Genomic DNA, 4,814 nt, shown 5'->3' with positions numbered 1-4,814 from the left:
TTTATTTATTTATTTATTTATTTTATGTTTTGGTGTGTTTTGCCTGCGTGTATATATGTGCACCCCTGCATACAATGCTCATGAACACCAGAAGAGGGTGTTGGAACACCTGTAACTGGAGTTACAGACAGTTGCGAGCCACGAGATGTGGGTGTTAGGAATTGAATCCAGGTCCTCTGCAAAAGTTAGTCAGTGCTCTTAACCACTGAGCCATCTCTCCAGGCCTGCACTTCATTTTCTTAACCTTAGCCACTGGCAAATTGCCTAAGACATAGTAGACATTTAGATGAATCAATGCATACTGACTGACTGAATAAATATATCTACGTCCCACACACTCCCAGCCACAAGATGGAATTTTCAAAGACAAAAAACCTCAACTCTTCCTTCCTCATCCCAAAATAGGGCAGAAAAAGTAAACTGATTTCTTTGAACATAAAGTCAGAAGTATTTTGCACTTTAAGGCTGGTAAATGGAAGAAGTTTAACAGTTGATTGCTTCTTGGAAAACAAACGGAAAGCAATCAGGCTTCTAAAATTTGGCACTGTTTTATAGCTCCTCTCACAGTGCTTTTAAAATAATGTGACTTGTAATCAGAACAAATGCCTTGTTGTTAATATTTTACCAGAGAGTTATTGTTTTCTCTTTGAATATGTCTCATTACAAGCACTGTTGCATTATTAAGTATAAATGTATTATATCTGAGGACCAATTTTCCCAACCCCTACAGTATGAATTTTGGGTTTTATAATAGACGTCAATGGGTAAGTCAGCTTCATTTAATCTAAATTTACAGCACACTTTGCTGGAATGCATGAATTCTTTCACTTGTGGGATATCTGCATAATCATATAATATATTTCATGTTCTGCAGTAGACTAGAACAAGTAAATGGAGCCAACTTGATTGTCAGCAACAACAGAGCAGCTGCAGATATCACTGGGAACATCACCCGGGAACTATCAGCCATTGGTACAATCAGGAATGAATCTTCCAAATTGCCACAAGGAAATAATAGCACATCGCACACCATGCTATATTTATGCGTCTCTTTCTGATTGATGTTTTAAGTCCTGTATGAATCCTGAAATCAATTTTTTCCACAGAAATACTATTCAATAACTAAAGTGTTTTCTTCCCATTTAGGAAATTTTTATAAATTTATGAACAATTACAATTGTTAATATTCTGAGACATTAAGTAGAACATAGGCAAATGAGGATGGTACATGCAGAGCCATCCCCCGCCATATTGCTTAGCTGGAACCTCAGTATGGAAGGAAGCTTTCAGTGGACTAGAGTACATATTAGGGAAATTTTACTATACAGATATGATTTACCTTGGCCTTATATGTTTGAAATGTTCATGTAACCCAGAGGAGTTATGTTTAAAACACAACTCACTATTGAGATGAAGAGCTTGACAAAGCAGAGCCTCTTGGCAGGTACATGGATATCACCCAAGTCTTGAGGCAAAACTAGACTCCAGAAGGCTTCTGTGCCGAACCAGCCCCTTGTCAGTCACTGTGACCTAAGCACCAGCCCCTGTTTCTGGAACCTATGAGACTATCTCTTAGAAATTAACTCTTAAATGACATTGAGAAAATATTAAAGAACTTGACAATGACAACCTGTACAATGGGAAAGACTTCTCAAGTAAAATTTTAAATGCATCACAGAATTTTAGGTTTTTAACTTTCCCCAAGGCAACTGAGCCTTGAAGAATCTAAGAATTTTAAAATAAAAGAAATCTATTTCTTCTTTGTTATGATTCTTTGCTGTCCCATCATCAATTGGTTTTTCACTGGAGAAGGGTAATTAGAGTAACTCAGAGCTGCCAAATTATAGTCTAAGAACTTCAGAAACTCACATGACAATCAGATAGAACCATATTAAAAATGAAAGGCCCTGGACCCTGCCTGACCCACAGTCTCTGAATCTGCCCAATCCATCGATTATAGCTGCATTTTATGTGCATCAGAACTTGAGATCCACTGGATTGGGTGACTGAGAGGGCCCCTTCATCTTACAAAATTCCATGAGGCACAGAGTCTCATTTCAAAGGGCAGTTTGTTGGCAATAAAAATGTCTACCTTCTCCTCACATTAGAATTGATAAACCTGGGGCTGGAGAGATGGCCCAGTGGTTAAGACCCCTAGCTGCTCTTGCAGAGAACCCAGGTTCCATTCCCAGCATCCACATAGCAGCTAACAACTGTCCCTAACTCTAGCTGCAAGGGTCTAACACCCTCTTCTGTCCTTTTCAGGCACTGCATGACACAGGCGCACTTACCAACATGCAGGCAACACACTCATACGCATAAAAAATAAAATAATACATAAAATTGTTTTTAAAAAGTCCTGAATTCCAGAAAAATTAGGGCACTTTAAATGAGGAAACCATGGTGGAAGGGTTAGACAATGAGAGAGATAAAAAATGCCTAGTTAGTTTTTTAAAAAAACAGAGGGAACCATATTAGTCCAACAACCTACTGACAAATTATACCTACAACTAACTCAAGGAATACAATATATGCCTAGTCAAGGTTTATCTGAGAACGTTTGGGTTTTGTCTAAGCTTTATCTACGTAGTGCATGGTAATTAAAAGTACCAGACTGGTGAAAGTAACCTTCTTGAATATTTAACAGCCACACTTTGAGGCCTATATTACTCTGGTCAGAGGGACTTAAAAGACAGTTTTTGCTCCTTGCCCTCCAAGGCCGACTAAGTTCCAAAGGACTATGGACCATTTCTCAAAATGTCTTGTAACTGTGGTGAGTCACCTGTCCTCTTGATCAAGGAGACCATGGAGATCCCACCAGATGGATTTGAACCAGTGCCCAGTCTACAATGAGGAGGGTCAACACAGAGGAAACATTTCCTCCATGCTTCCAAATGAAGCCCAGCCGCAGACGAGCAGGACCTTTGACTTATGTTAACATGGATGGAACTGGTAAAAGAAAGGAGCCAGGGGCTCCTCTTAAGCCCATGTGACCCCTGAGGAAAAGATCCTCAAATGACCTTAAGAGTAAAAATAAATTGGTTAATCTGAGCCAACTGTATGGTCTTAAACACCCAAAAGGAAAGTATAACCAAAGATTAAAGTGATCAGTATTATTTCTTTAAGAGTCCATGTGAATAGCTAAAGGCTATATAACAAGAAACAATGCCAGACAGAAGATACCTACTTCTGAGCTGTTGACTAGGGTGGCCCACAAGACTGCCAAACAGTAACCCAGCATAGAACTGGGAAAATGAGAGCAGATCCCAATCTTTTCTAAAGGAATGTTGGCAACTGATTGCTGCTAGATGAGGAAGAGCTGATCTTTCTAAAACAAGGAACACTAGATAGGCTGACTAGACTCAGTGAATGGATTAGCACTGGGGAATGGCTGGGACACTGATAACAAAATGGACAGTAACAGGGATGACAGAGTATATGGGCTCCAGTGGGCAGGGGGAGGCTACAGGAGGGTGCCATTTGGGATGCAGGTATAAAGATGAATAAGATTGTTTGGGATGTTCTGTATGAAATACACAAAAAAAATCAGTCAAAAAATGAGTTATATTTGAGGAAGAAGCATAAAAGTTTGCTTCATGTTACTTAGTAGATATGAAAAACATTACCACTGAAAAATTTACAGGCAATTTTGAAAGAGATCCATCTTTGCTCTGGAAACTGTTATTGACTATATCAATGCTGTTGTAATGAAATGCTTCTACTAATTATATGGTTATTAAATAATTTTTTTTTAAAGTCCTAAGTTCCAGATCCTTTTTTGGTTCATAAGCGTGATGATTGTGTGTTCACACTGTTGCATGACATGTGCCACCTTCAAACCTCGTTACACATCGGCACATTACCCATCTGACGTGAAAGAAAAAAAAGAGTTCTGGGTTCTATCTCTGGCACTGCATAAACCTAGGGTGGTGGTACATGTCTTTAATCGCAGCACTTAGAAGGTGGAAACAGGAGGATCAGAAGCCTAAGGCTATAAAGCAAGTTGGGGGCCATCTTAGATTACATGAGACTTTGTCTTAAAAAAAAAAACAAACAAACAAAAAACAGACCGGTCGGGCATGGTAGTGCATGCCTTTAATCCCAGCACTTGGGAGGCAGAAGCAGGCAGATATTTGAGTTTGAGGTCAGTTTGGTCTACATAGTGAGTTCCAGGCCAGCTGGGGCTACAGGGAGACCCTGTCTCGAAAAGCCAAAATAAATAAATAAATATGAAACAGTGTGCTGGTGATGTAGTTCAGTTGTTAGAGTGCCCATCTAGCACACCAGAGGCCATAGGGTGGATCCCCAGACCAACTAAACCAGAATGGTAGCACACAGACCTGCAATCCCAGCCACTGTGTAGGTGAAAGCAGGAAGATTAAGGGTTCGGGGTCCTTCTCCACTTCAACCAGTTCCTGGCCTACCTGTGCTCCAAGAGCTCTTGCTCAAAAAGGAAAAAAAAAGAAAGAAAAACTCAATAACAGGAGAGTTTGATCCTGGCTCTTGGGCTAGTGAGATGGCCCAGCACATAAGGGTGCTTGGCAAGCCAAAAAACCTGCATTTAATCTTTAGAACCCAAATAGTGAAAGGAGAGAACTCCCCCAAGTTGTTCTCTGACCTCTATATATACCCACACATATATATACACACACAAGATGCAGCATTCTCACGCCAACATTAATTATACTTGAATAAGCAGCCTGACTCCTAACTAGGCTTTGTAAAAGTGGCCCCAAATGCAGAGGGCATCCATTCCTCTTGGAATTGTGCTGCTGAGTCAGACCTTACCCATACTTTTACTCAAAACTGTTTCT

General features: G+C 40.0%; 1 non-coding gene across 1 annotated transcript; it reads left to right on the top strand.

The window, feature by feature from the left end:
* The first annotated feature begins 3,770 nt into the window (after window positions 1-3,770).
* LOC115071805 lies at window positions 3,771-3,873 on the top strand. The gene has a single exon (XR_003850879.1). It is a non-coding gene; the product is annotated as a small nucleolar RNA U13 (small nucleolar RNA).
* The last annotated feature ends 941 nt before the right edge of the window (window positions 3,874-4,814 follow it).

Source organism: Nannospalax galili, unplaced genomic scaffold (genome assembly GCF_000622305.1).
Source record: "Nannospalax galili isolate Female #2095 unplaced genomic scaffold, S.galili_v1.0 scaffold1120, whole genome shotgun sequence".
NCBI lineage: Eukaryota > Metazoa > Chordata > Mammalia > Rodentia > Spalacidae > Nannospalax > Nannospalax galili.
Note: the sequence above shows the minus strand (reverse complement) of the source record. Positions and strands in the feature narration are given on the sequence as shown.